Below are 15,736 nucleotides of genomic sequence, written 5' to 3' on the forward strand. Positions count from 1 at the left end.
TTTTGTAATAATACTATTCAACTTTAGAAATTCAACATACTTGCTTTTCTTATTTAAAATATTAAAAAATATTAATCTATTTTCTAATTGTTTACATAAAAATTAAAAGAACACTGATAATATTTAAACACTACTTACTATTTAAAAAATAAATAAATTTAACAAAAGGGACAAAATATATTACTAAAAGTACATGTTTTTTTAAAGTAACAAATAAGATACAGGTTTTGACACATTCTTCACGGCATCTGAAATCTATGATAAGCATCATACCATGCTATTAGAGGGTGGACGTTAAAACCTATTTTAGATGACTCTCGTCCTTCAAAGAAAATAAAGTATATTAAATAATCACAGATCCTAAACAAATTAAAAGAAAACAAGAAAACTAATTTCTGGATATCCCTTGTTCATTTGTTTGCTTCTGCATACGTTTTCACTCTAGACTATACTTATTTTGGACAGCTAATGTTTAAAAACTCCAATCAGATAATCCAATATTTCCTACATTCTAAAGTTTAGAAAATAATAATAAATGCAAATTGTAGTTGTACATTTTAAAGAAATTGACAAATAGTTAGATATAACGTTTCTTTTCCATGAAGATGATTTTTAATTTTTAATTTTTTAATTTTTAACTTTAATTTTTACTCAAAACACGTATTCTTTAGTGTGCTGTCATGATTGAAAGTTACATCTTAATTAAGATATTTGTTAATCTTAAAAGGGGTGTAATTTGGACTAACACCACATCTATCTCTTTCATTATTGTCTTTTTAAGGTAAATAAAAGAACAAAAAGTAAGTTGAATTAAAGTGATGTATTTGTCACCATTAAGATGGCATATGCTTGCAAATAAGCTTGCCAACACACTTTATATATTATAGAAATTATTAATTTATTTTTATTTTTGGAGAGTTCTACGTCATTAGTTGATTTTTGCTCATTGTTATTCCATTCATGCTCGATCCTTTTCAGCCCAATCTTAATTTATCTATAAAGGTTGGCTTGGTGAATGCGAAAGCATGGGAATGTTTAATGAAAATTGTATTCTAATGTATTTGGTTCAAAGATGAAGACATCATATTCAAAGGCATATCAGATATGGGTAAGTTTTTAAATGGGAAAGTCTAAGTCACTTGTCTACTCATAGTTTTTTCACTTGTTTGTAATTTGTTTCAGTTTTGGACAGGTCACATGGATTCTTTTTCTTTTTCTTTTCTTAATAATTATGTTACAATTAGTTTGAATGGCAGTAATTTAAGGTACATTATATAAATATTATTATTTTTATAAAAAAAAGTCATATTTAATCTTATAATATTTTATGGGAAAATTGGCATATTATTTTGTTATCATTATCTTTGATCATTGTTAGGTGTCTATTATTTCTATGATATCACATGGTTATAATATCTTTGATTTATTACTTTGAGGTTTGTAATCTTTTTTTCCTATTTAACTACTTTAAAATAGAATATCTGCAATAATATAAAATAGGAAATAATAAATTATTATTTTTAGGTTGTCATACATTTAATAAGATCTATTCTTAGAGTTCATACGCGTGCAAGTTAAAAGGATGATAATCTTATCCTCCAACATAGATCTTGTTTCCCTGCCTCCCGTTTTTTTTTTTGAATATGTAACTTTATTGTATTTTTTTAATATAAGGAAGGGACTATTCATCAAATAAATATAATATTTAAACATTCTATCATCTTTGAAAACACATGCAAGTTGAACTTGCATTAATATATTTGAACCTCAAATTTCTCAAATTCAAAACTAAATTTTGTCTATTCCTAAATGACTATCATATTTGTACTATTTATTGAGAGGTGCATATATTCATAAGTCAAATTTATTTAACCATCATTTAGGTCATGTATGATTAAATTTCTATTATTAACTTTTCTTCATTAATTTATTTAATAAACTAAATCTTAATTGTGATTCAAGATCATGTCTTTGTTATTAAATTTTATAAAATGGAATCAAATTGCATTCTAAGATTAGTATTCCATTCTCTAAATTTCTTCTTAATATTTTTGATAAATTGGAGCACATACAATTACATTATTACAAATACTTTGAGCATATTTACTTCATCCACAATAATATATTGCATAGGTTTTGAATTTATTATTTTATTTGCTTTTCTATTAAAGTTATTTTTGAGTTAATTGGAAAGTAAGAATTGTCATTTCATTTAGATTTGGATTTTTATTGTTTTATTTTATTTTTTCAATTTATTTAATTTCACCTCTCACATTACGCTGAGAAAAATATAAAAATGTACCCTCTCTTTTTGAAATGACCACCAATGGAAATTAATTATCAATTGTGTTTCATTTGAAGAATAATTATCATACTCTAATAAATCATCGATATTATGTGGCCTTCAAAAGGATAACATCCCACAATTTGAAGTATCATTGTTAGAAGAAATTAAGATCTTAGCAAGCATAAGCATGTATAGGCACATCCCTAACATTTATTCAGGATATGTGGCACTTCATGGAAAAGATGGGACTGCGAAGTCTTTATTCTTAGAAAGATCATATAAATAATTTCTTAATGAAAGTAATTGAGACTTTATAAAGGAGTAGTAAATTTGAGCAATAAAAGAAGACGTAAATACAATGAAAAGATGGTATAATACACTCAAGAATAAATCATAAAGATTCAAATGATTGAAAGAAAGAGTTGAAATCCTCTCTTTATTGAATTAAAGAAATGTTTATCATTAACAATAAAGAAAATAGATTTTAATTTATGTAAATTAATTATGAATATAACGTAACAATCAAACTTGTTAAAACACCCATTTAAATACTCATATTTACCTATGGACATCATTAGGAAGAAGAACATGTCAAGCCTTCTTACCTTTTGAGAGAATGAATATTAGACAGAATGGCACTATTTAGCAATGTGACAATATCCATGTCTACTTGTGTGTTATGATTCGGTTTTGTAGGCCATATGCCTCCGAAAATAACAGATTTGAGTGAGAAAAAAATATATATTAAAAAGTAATAAATACTAAAGTAATATTTTGTAAAGTAAGCATTCTTTTTAATTGGATATACATATAAAAAGAGTACCCTTCAAAGCAGAAAGAAACAAACTATCAATAGAAACTTTTGACTTGGATGCGTCTGCACTAATTTGTAAAGATAGTGCCAACCAAAAAAATATAGTAGAAAATGAAATATCCAACCAATTTAAGGAATGAAATTAGAAATACAACAAAAAGGATGACATTGTATTATGCATATAGAACAAAATGATCATAATTACTTTTTCTTGTTTCTAATATCAAAGAGAAAAGGAATATTGATGCAAATCTTAAAGTCTTTATATATAATTATTGTTCATCATTATCTATTGTAAATTATGATCACACCTTCTAAATTATTATTTTTTAAATTATGTTTGAGAGGTTGAGTTTGATTGGCTAAAATATGAAATTCTTAGTGTATATCTAAATTTCATTTTGAATGAAACATCTAAAGTAGAATCTTAAGTGGGGACTTTTAGTTTTTTAATTGGATATTAAAAACCCAACATTGGTGAGACAACCTCCATGAAGAAAGAAATAGTTGTGTACCTGTCTTAATCACCCCATTTAAGCAGGCATCATGATGAATGACAGTATGCCACCTCATTTACATTTTTTACTTACATTAAATCATTCCTCTATCCATTACGTAAAGTAAAACAATATAAAAAAGTATAGGACAATATCATTGTCTGTGTATATTTATATGCAACTCTTCAAAAATAGGAAAAAATAAATATCCTCAGCTTTGTTTAAAGTTGTAAGCATAGCATCTGAAGCTTGTGTTTGGTTAAGAGAGACTTTAATTTATTATTTTTTCCTTGAAAACTTCAACGTGTTTACTGTGCAACCAAATTTGACACATCCATTAAAGGCTTTCATATTTTTTTTTTAAAGATTTATTTTGTTCTTATCTATTGGAAGTGTATAGTCTATTTCTTGAATTTATTATTGAATAAAAAGAAATCTAAACCAAAATTACAACACTGTCAAAGAAAAATGCAACAGCTGTAAAAACAGTGTGACAAAAGAATTATGAATTCAATGGATATAATAATTTTGTTTTTAGTTTTTATGTATAATTTATATTATTAAAGTTTAAGGTTGTCAAATTATGAAATGTGTTATTTTTAAATAGTACTATTTAAAAATAGAAGTTCAAGTTATGTAGTTTTATAAATTTATCGTATTAATCTTACAATTTTAGACTTTGTATTTTACTGATATTCTACCTCTCTTATCCCATGTTCACATGCAATCGCTTATTCACAATTGATGCTTTAATTTAAGGAGCTGAGTGTTTCCATGTAAAATATTTAATAGGCGGAAAAAGATATATTTGAATGTTTAACTATTTTATTGATTAAAATTAAAAACAAGTCTTGAAAGTAGAGAGCTGAAAATAAGCAGTTGCTACATGTCATTCACCATATTTTTCTCTTTTATTTTTATTTGATTAAAATTCATAGGACCACCACCAAATTGCAAATTGTTGTTGAACAAGCATGTCTCATTTTTAAAATTATATCAAATTTTTTTACAAGATTCTAACTTTAACATAAATATACTATAACTAGTACACAAAATTTATAGCTTTGCCACTCACTTTAAATTTAACTCTGATTGTGCAAGGTTGAGTTCAACTATCAAAATAAATTTAGGATTATGAATCCATTATATGTATACTAAGTACAAACTCAATTTAGTGATCTTTAGATTATTTCACTCCCTCATCACCCAATTGCTTTCATTATTGTATTAATTTGACTAGTGATCTTGATAATACCGTTGATAGATTATCTTAAATGGATTCATAGTACTTTCATTTTAATACCTATTAAAATAACACACATTAATTAGAGAAATACTCTCAGAATAATATAGAACCTTATTTTTAAGCACCAATCAAAATATATAAACATCAATTGATTATTTTTAATAATCAAAAAATAATTTATTATTGTTGAAATGGATAGATAAATCTTGTTTATATCATATTTAAACATTCCTAACCCTTTAATTATTACCATAAGTTTTTTTGGTTTTGTAATTTTAGAACATGGGTGACTAAAAGAAATTATTGGTGAACATAAAAGAAGTTCTTAATCACTCAATTTAGCTTCATCTCCTTGATTATTTGAAATACCATACTTTAGCTAGCACCATCATTTTTTATGAATATAATCAAGCCTCCTTGTTTGATTAAGGGAATGTTCATACTATACATTGTTAAAGATTTATTGAAATTGTTTTTGAATACTAAAGAAGCCAAAACAAGGGGGCCAGCCCTTCCAAAAGAAAAACTGGCCTACAACCAACAAATTATCATCCAAACAAAAGATTACCCCCTACTACTGCATATCAAAACAAAAACATCATTCAAAGGAGAATAATAATAAAATCTACCAGGCATCCTGTTAAGATAATCTAAAATAGTACTACTTAAAAGAAATGAATTTTTAAACAAAGGCACAACAACCTTTAAACTGACTAAGTCCTTAAACTAACAAACCAACAAACACATAAAATAGAGAGGAGTAGACCCTAATTGGGCTTCTTCATAGCCTTCCCTTTGAGGAGGATGTTCGCCCAATCTTTAGCCAAGAAATCAAAAAGCATCTTGGAGTCCTCCTGAGTCAAGTACTCCTCCTGGTTGCCATTGAACAGGTGTAGGGTAGTGACTACCACATGTGTCACCTTGATGGTGAACTTTGAGAAAAGTCTGACCTTCTCCTCCAAAACATGTATCATTCACCCATATCCATGTCTAGTGCTTTCTTGTAAGAGAATTATTCATTTTTATAGGCCACATCACTCCATAAATAATAATAGATGAGAATTAATAGAAGTAAAAGCATATTTTATGTGGATATAGATATAAAAAGAGTGCCCTTCCAAGCATAAAGAAATAAAGATGCTAAATGTCATGAGAAACTTCACACTTTGTCTACCTAATCATACAAGGTGGATGCATATACTCTAAACTATAAAGAAAGTACCAACAAAAAATAATAATAAATTTGAATATCCAACCAAATTTTAAGGAATGTCTACATTCAATCCACGATTCTAGCTGGAAAATAATGTCTAGTATGATTTTTGTGTCAACCAAAATAGGTAAAGCATATTTCATAGGTTTTAGTAATATATTACAAAATCTTGTGCAAATACAACACATTAAAGTTTCGTACTACTCTAGCATATATTTAATAAACAAATTTTTGAAAAGATGGCAGCATGCATTGTTAGCAAATTGTAGTTCTTGACTTGGTCAAATTTAGTTAAACATAGATTATGGAAATTAACCTTGGTTAACTAAATATGTGGTATAAGATGTGAAGTGTTACTTAATGAGATTAATGATTAATTTGATGCATAGCTATATGTTTTTTAAATAAAAAGTGACCAAAACAAGGGGGTCGGCCCTTACAGCGAAAAAGTTGTCAACCACTACACTACCAGCAAAACGAGTAGATGGCAGTCACTAACTACAGAGGACTACAACTATTAACCAAAAAACATAGCTAACAGAGAGGCAACTATACTAAATCAGAAACTATAGTACTAAGCATACTATGATTGTTCAGAACATGAACTGTTGGTATAAACAAAACCAACCCAATCCAAAAATAGCACATGATCATTTACATCTATCAACATATCATCTATACTAAAACTTAAGACTATAGTACCAATCAAACTATTAAAGTTCAATTTTTAAAAATGTTGGCATAAACAAGCCAACCCATGTCTATGAATAAGTTGTAGGCTAGCAAACTAGGTAATGACAAAAAACAAAAAAACAACCAAGGCTAAAAAACCCCTAGAAACCACCACATTATTTTTCATCTTTATCCTTTCCCTTCCTAGGCAGAAGCACTCTAGCCCAATCCTCGGTAGGGAACTTATAAAAGAGCTTGTTGTCCTCTATGTCCAACCCCGTTTCATCCTTCTCTTGCACCAATAATTGGAGGGTGGTAGCAGTAGCATGGGTAACCTTCAGGGCAAATTTAGAGGAGTAAAACCCATCCTCTAAAGATTTGACCCTTCTCTCTATCTATGCATTCTTCTCATTCCACTCCTCCTCTTTCTCCTTGTTTCCTTTTTCAACATTCTTATGTGCCTCCTTAGTCTTTGTTAATGGTTGGTTTTCATCCTGCAACACCTGGGGGTTAGTAAAAAAATTGGTTTTTCCCTTAACTGGGGAAGAGATGGTAATTTGGGAGATATCCACTTTATTTCTGTCTTCATAGAAGGTAAAAGGATTCAAGGTAAAGCTAGCCGACACATACGCCATCTCAATGGTATCGAAATTACTAGAAGACACCTAGGTATTATCAACAAAATTTTCACTTTTTTCTTTCTCCTCATTCTCCTTTTCTCTCTTGGAGTTAGAATGTTTCTCCTCCTCCAGTTCTCTTTCATTATTTTTAGAATTCTCCTCTTCTGCCTCCTCAACCCTAAATCTATTAGCCTTTTGTTTATACCTTTCTTGTGTTTTGGCTAACCTTCCTGACCTTCTCCTACCATTTCCTCCCTCCTCCTCTGAATCCCCAATGTCCACCTCAATTGGCTTTTCAATAGTGATAACTTTAAGAAACCCCTCCTGAAAAAAAAGCCTAAAATGCTGGCGAATCCAACATTTTGTGGGCATGAAAATTTTAATGTCAAGGGCAATTTTTTTGTTCCATATAAGGAAATAAAATATTATATGTTGGCAATTTTTTTCTTGCCCTAGCAAAAATCATTTTAAATGTGGCAAATTAATGTTTTTCCTTGTTGACATATAAATAAATGATGACTATTTTTTCCCTTTCCAAAAATGAATTAATAATGTCAAAGGCGAATCACTTGTTTTGTACGAAAATGAATAATAATGGTCTTGGCTAATCTTTTAGTGGTAAACTGAAAAATTATTTAATTTGAAAGCGAATTTGCACGTGTATTGGCTACTAACTGTACTAACTACTGAGTAGTCACTTCAAGTTTCAACTTGTGTACTATCTTAGGTCTATTATTAATAATGTCATAATATTGTTACATCAGTGTCACTATTACCAAGTCGGCTACCATCACTTTCGTATTGTTAATAGTAAATATAATAGTTTTATTGATCGTTGATTAATTAGAGATCAATGATAGAAGATGCATTTTGGGGCCACTCACTTGAAAAGACCTGGAGTTGCATGAACTTCTCCAAAATGGAGACACGTGGAAAGTTTTGCATAGTAATCTCTGACTGAAATTTACTCAATGCTAGACACTTTCGACTATCTAACATTAATGCCAGTACATTTTGACATTTTGCACACTTGAAAATTAATAGGAATATGAAAAAAAAGAGATATGAAAGATCGCGAATGCCAAATAATTTAATGCGATTTCCATCAAATAGCCTCTTCAATTCCACTTTCATTATCATTTCTCAAATTCTTCAATCTGAATTTGGTTTGTAGAATTTCTTGAATCTTAGTCATGGATATGCCAATTCACCTGAATTGGTGACTCTGTAGAAGCCCTTTTTGGGCAAGATTTCTAATGATGTCCTTGCCATGGTTTGCAAGCCAAATTACCAAAGTCCTTTTATCTACTATGCTATATTCATGGTCCTCAACCATGAATTCTTAAGAAATGATAAGAGGTACTGTGTGTCCATGGATATTACCTCCCGCTTCCTCGCATCTCTTCTTGACCTTTGAGGCAGTCAAATAGACATTCTGATGCTTCTACGTAATGTTTTTAAGGAAACATTTTTAGAAGATGATGTCAAAATTCTTGTATTGGCTGAGCAAGTATTAGAGCCAAGCATTGGCATCCCTTTTGAAGACATAGAAGACAAGTGCTAGGAGGAAGGCATAGGGTGCATTATACATAAGCATCCTTTCCTGCTCGGCATCAACGAATGGCAATTGACTCACCATCAAAAGTGAGCACGGCTTGGAAGGGATTTTCTATGGAAGTGGTTGTTGTTGGACGACGTTAGCAAGACGGACTTCACATGGCTAGACGAGTTCAGCGACATCATCTTCTCCAACAGATTCCTCGCAAAGGGAATTGAAGACCTTTTTGATTGAAGGCTTCAAGCCCTCACTCCCTCAGCCCGCTAATGCTTCCAGCCTCCCTGTTCCCTGGTTCCCTATTTCCTAAATCCTCAGTCATGTTTCCTTAACCATTGCAGCATTACCCTAGGGCAAAAAAATGTTTTTAAGATTTCTTTTTTTTCTTTGAATTAGGCCTTTCCCTTTAATGTCAATTACAAAATAGTAAAACTAGGTTGATTTAATTAGCCATTTTGAATATCTATGCTTTGTACAAACTACAATGTACATTCTAAAATATTATCAATGAAAACAATAGTTTTTGGCTTCTCAAATCATTGTTCCAACTTCTTGTTAGTCTATGACTTTGGTTTTGGCATCTCGATTCTTAATGCATTGTTGAAATGTTAGCCTGTGACTTTGTTTAAAATAATTAACTGTTAATAGTTATAAAGTTAGAACTCATAAACAAGAAAAAAGGGTTTCAACAATCCCTTTATAGTTTCATATAATATATTTGATTAATGATTTATAGTAAAAATTATTCAATTGAAAATAATCCAATTAAAAGTTTTGTAATTTCTAAAACTATTTTGCTTTAATTTGATTAGTTAAAACAAATGGAGCGATAAGAGTGGATTGCAAGGAAAACTAAAGATTATAGCCTTAACAGGGTAAAATAAAATTTTGATAATTTATGTGTCAATTTTTTATTTCATACCTATCTTGTCACCTAACTTTTTTTCATTATGAAATATTTTAAATGATGATTCATGAAGAATAGTTTATTAACAATTATCACAATTTTCAATATATGTTAATAATTTATAGATAATTAAACTATATTACATTTTAATTTTGAAACTAAATAATAAATATGAATAAAAATATAGCATTTGTAATTATATTTTTAAATTTTAATTATTTTATTTACATTAAATTATTTTCATTATTATTTCATATCTTACACCAATTTATTTTATAAAATTCAATATATTTTCATTGAATTTTTCATATCATCCTTACAATAAAAGTTTAAATTTTATGATAGAAAAGAAAATCCTTTATTTATATTATATCATAACTATTATAATAATTATTATATATATGTATATATATATATATATATATATATATATATATATATAATTTTATGTAAATAATTAAATTAAAATCATGATTTTGAAATGGTAAATTTAAAAATATAATAATAATAATTTAAAAAAACATCTTTTAAAATATTTATTTCAATATTTTTCTCTAGATTAATTAATATGCTTTTTAAATTCTTTTCAATGACCACGGCTCTATTTTGAGCCAAATTTTAAATGATTGAAGTTAAATTCTATTTCTAATTTTTTACACAAAATTGGGACATGTGTACTCAAAGATTCTACTGGAAATCCTAATCGTTGACTAAAAGGAAGATTGATAGCCCAAGTTGAATTTCGAGCCAATTTGAGGAATATTTTTTCATGTGCCTAGATTCATTTGGAATCGTGACACGTGTTCAGTCATTGCAAAGCTCAATTAAGTGTCAGGACTCAATTAATATTATTAATAATTTTTTTTATAAACAATTATCACAATTATCAATATATGTTAATAATTTACAGATAACTAAACTATATCACATTTTAATTTTTGAAACTAAATAATAAATATGAATAAAAATATAGCATTTGTAATTATATTTTTAAATTTCAATTATTTTATTTGAATTAAACTATTGTCATTATAATTATTATTAGTACTTGTCGGTAGGCTTAGGGCTAGGTATTATTGTGATACATTTTGGATTTTAGACTTTAACTAGTGATTAAATTTGTTTCATGTTTTTATGAGTAAGAATAAATCATTCTAATTTCTTTTATCATATTGAAACTAATATATTACATAGCATAGATGAATTTAATTTTTTTATAAAATATTTTTCTAAGTTATGATTGGATGAATTCATTAATTTCATTTAGCAAATTAGCTTTTATATTAGCCAAATATAAGAGCTAAGTATTTCATTTTCAATATGATTCATTAACGTTAATATATATATTTTTTAATGTAAGTGCATTGGTTTATATTTTATATTTTAATAATGTATTTTTTTATAAATTATAATATAATATTACCTATATTATATAATCATTTAAGATTTATTATTATTATAAACATATTATTATTTTTATATTATAATTATTTATTATATAATATAATTATAACCATATGATATATATGTAATAGAACATATATATCAATGATTGTATTTATGAATAAAATTTAAATTTAAATTAACATCATTACAGAAAAATATAATTATATAAAAATTTTATTAATTAAAATATTTTATATATTATAATAAATTTATTAAATTTAAATTAGATTTGTATAAACACTAAAGGCAAGTACTAAGCCACCATGTGGTACTTGTTTCATATCTTGCACCAATTTTAATTTATAAAATTTAATATATCTTTATGAAATTTTTCATATAATCTTTACAATAAAAGGTGTATGACAGAAAAGAAAATCATTTCTATAATAAAAAAGAAAATATGTTATTTATATTATATTATAACTATCGTTATTATTATTATAAATTATATTATATATATATATATATATATATATATATATATATATATATATATATATATATATAATATTTTATAAAAATAATTAATTTAACCCGAGATGAATTTCGGGACAATTTGGGGTACTTAATCCTGACTTGGTGATGTCATAATTGTTAAGTTACAACAATGACCCAAGATGAATTTTGGGTAAATTTTGGGTCCACCATTGCTATTTTCAAGAAACATCTGGAATTGTGACACGTGTCATGATTCTAGATGTTTCTTGACAACAGCGATAGCATACCCAAAATTTATCTGAAAATCATATTGATAATTAAGTTCAATTTTGATTAATTTATTTATTTAAAATGGACATTGAACAAATTTCAAAATTCAAATGTATATTAATGTAATAAATTTTTACTTTTTATTATTATAGTTATGTACATAACTACATTATTGAGTCTTTATGTTGTTTACATGTACATTGTACATACTATTAGTAAAGTACCTAAAACCATTAATTACTTAATAGTTTCATTTTAACTTTTAACTATTAACCATCTATATTCTTAGAATATGAAGTTGAAAGTTGTGCAAGTTGAGAGTCTGATACGATAGGGTTTTCAAATTTTAACTTTTCAAAGACTGACAAAATTGCATTTTGTGTTCTGAAGATTAAATTCTAAAAGTGTGAAACTTGAGTATCAGAGGACAACACCAATTATTGAATCTCGATTACGGTATTTAATTTTTTTTTTAAAAAAAATTGTGCAACAATAGAAATATTGATTTTAATTGTCTTAGGAATACACTTTACAATTTTTTTAAATAGGGCTTGGAGAAGAATTTTGTGTAATAACCAGTAGTAGGCATGGACAAAAAAAAGTCAAAAACCTCCTGTACGAGTGCAAGCATAAAGGAAAATCAAAAGAAAGACATTAAAGAACTCAAGGAAGTGCTACAAACCCCAAGTTTCATTGATGAATGTCATGATATTTTTTATCTTATTATCCATGGAGATTTTGGAATCATGGGAATTAGACATTCATTGTTTAATAAGTGGAAAGATCCATAGAAGGGAAGAAATTATTACAAATATAACAATAGTATTAGTGCACATACAAATAAACTAGTTACTTTAGTTATTGGATTAGCAAACCTCATTGTACCCAAAGTATTCCCTTACCCTGAAATTGTAATGTTATGCAATCAGAATTATGATAAAAATAGAAGTGCAATTGTAAACCAAAACACTCAAGAGGAAATTTTATCCATAACTGAGAGTGAATTTTTCACTCTATTAGACCTAGGGCTAGAGTTTAAACCAGAAATCTTTAACAAGCGCATTGACTTGGATAAACTAGCATAGGCTTATGACAAACTGGAAAGAGTTTTTCAAGATTCATATATTAAGTGTATAATAAACTCTGGGTCCTCTACTAGTGTTACATTGGACATAGACCATAAGCATCCTTATCAATATGATATTTTTGCTCCATGGGTTCAGAATACTATTTATTTGTTATCATTTTGTCTAGGATTGGACAGTAACAAGGAAGTGGGTACTAGTGTTCTTGAAATGATTTATAATATCCATTGTCGAAGTTAGTCAGTTGAGAAGGTAGATGTAAGATATAATTTTGTTTAGCACATTATTGAATCTATGCAACAATAATTACTAATGATTAAACAAAGTACAACTACAAGCAAGATGAAGACATTTAGGTTCACAAGTTACTTGTGCTACCTTCTTTTAGCAAAGCATCACCCAATGTTTGAGATAGAGAACAACAAGCTTGATATTGAAGTCTATAAGTTTGATGAGAAAACCCAAAAGAAATCAAAGACTCCAAATCTAATATATGAGTGGACAAATAAGATGAGGATGACTGCTAACAATAAAAACTAAAACCATTTTGTAGACTTTTTTTTGGCACCTATTTACCAAAAAATCACAGGCACTATGATGCCTAGATTTTCTATGTCTTGTAAAGGTTGCATTCAATTAGGAAGTCAAATTCAATTGGTTGACTGGTTCTTCATGGAAAAGTACATTGTCTTAAGGTTTTATGGTTTAGCAGTTGAACCCTGCACACTTCTAATGCATGTTACAAAAAGGGTTTTTGCATTGGAATATGTACGGAAGATGGAGAGAACAGATGAACTTTTCACTGGACAACAAAAGAAAATAATATTTCCTTCCTTGTCTTTCACAACTGGAGGCCTCACATTTGAGAGAAAGGCTTTCAAAGTGGCAATTGAATTTGTAACTTTTTTTGGCTTTGATTTTGTCAGTCATTGAAAATATGATGCACTAAACATAATAAAAATAAGACTTAATTTCCAATGGGAACTCTACGAGAAAATATCAACATCAAAAAATGCCATTTATAGAAAAGTTGAAAAATAAAGATTCGTGGGATGAGGTTAAGAAAGAGATGGAGAAACATGCAATAGAGAATAATATTTCAATGCAAGAATTGTCATCCCAAATTATGAGATTGCACATATCAAAGTCACATAAATTAGAGCCTATGACATACTTAAATTTCAAGAAGAAAGCATCTCAACCTTCTAAGAGGTCTATGCCAAAAGAAAGTAAAGAGGCATGCACAGTTGAATTGTAGTGTCAAACCAAGATGACTGATTTTTGGAAAATGAGGCAAAATTTGGGTGAACTAATGACATCAGTAGGTTTTGAGGAAATTGAGGAGGATGTACTTTTTCACGATTATTGAAATAAAGAGCATCCAACTATACTATATGGTATTGGCAGTTCCAGTGATAGTAATATTAAAAGATAGAAGGACCTCGAGTTTGATGCCGATATTCAAGGTATTCAAGATTTTGGGTCAACAAGGGGCAAACATATTGTTAATCTTCAAATGAGTGATTCTACTAAACAAACATATGGTAAAGGGGCAACTATGATACAAAAATGGGTTATGCAGGTATAGGGCCCATTGGTGCAAGTGGTGAAGGGATTTGGAATCCAATTCTAGTATTAGACCCCGCCCCCTCCCCCCCCCCCCCCCCCCCTCCCACAAAAAAAAAAAAAAGAGGAAACCAATCATTGGACTCTCTGATGAGATTGAAGATAATTCATCTAGAAAGGGAAAAAAACATTATACTTCTACTTCTGAAGGTCATCCCAACACATTATTTGTTAAATCTTCAAATAAATTTGTAGTTGATGCCACTGGCACTGGCACTAGCACTAGCATGAATGAACCTTGTGCAAAAAGGGAAAAATTTATGACAATTACACCGCAAAAAATGTCAGTTGTTACTTTACCAATGTATGCACCAATAGCTTCTGTACAATACCCTGAAAATAGTCCTAAAATGCCAGGATTTGCAATGGGCCATCTTCAGTATGTTGGCAATCCTCAAAATATAATTGTACGTGGAGTAAGTTAACTGGAGCTGGAGGAGCATACAACAATAAAAATAATAATTCACCTTTTGAAACACTCAATTGTGTCAACAAACCCAGATTTTAGTTTGAATGAGTTTGCATCAAAGTTTTAACAAACAAGTGAAAAAAATAGGCAAATTATGAAGACTTTGAAAAGGAATGTAGTTGCTAAATGTCAGAGATCTACTAACACAATATTTCCAAAATATGATCCAAATAATGAAATGATGAACTTCATGGCTGTTATGCCTCTAGGTAGAGATAATAATCCACTAGAAAATGTAATAAATCATAATGATGTACTAGTTACCAGTCTTCAAATGGGTTTGTCAAAAGTGAAAAATATTGACAAAATCAATATATCAAAAGAAAGCAACAAAATGGTCTACTTTACACTTGTGAAAGTGGAGAGGGAAAATAAAAGGCTTACAAAGCAAATAGAAAAGTTACAAACAGAGCTTGTTAATGTGAAGGCCAAGGAGAAAGTAGTAGACAATAAGTTGAAAGAATTGCAAAAGAGGATAAATAATTATTATCCTATAGAGGCAATTATCTAGCAAGAAAAGATGAATGAACAAGTAAAAATTTTGACTAAAGAATTTCCAAAAAAGAATGAAAAATGAAAAATCCTCTACTG

This window comes from Cupressus sempervirens, chromosome 8 (assembly GCF_028749045.1).
Source record: "Cupressus sempervirens isolate cs-2001-9-10 chromosome 8, ASM2874904v1, whole genome shotgun sequence".
NCBI classification, from domain to species: domain Eukaryota; kingdom Viridiplantae; phylum Streptophyta; class Pinopsida; order Cupressales; family Cupressaceae; genus Cupressus; species Cupressus sempervirens.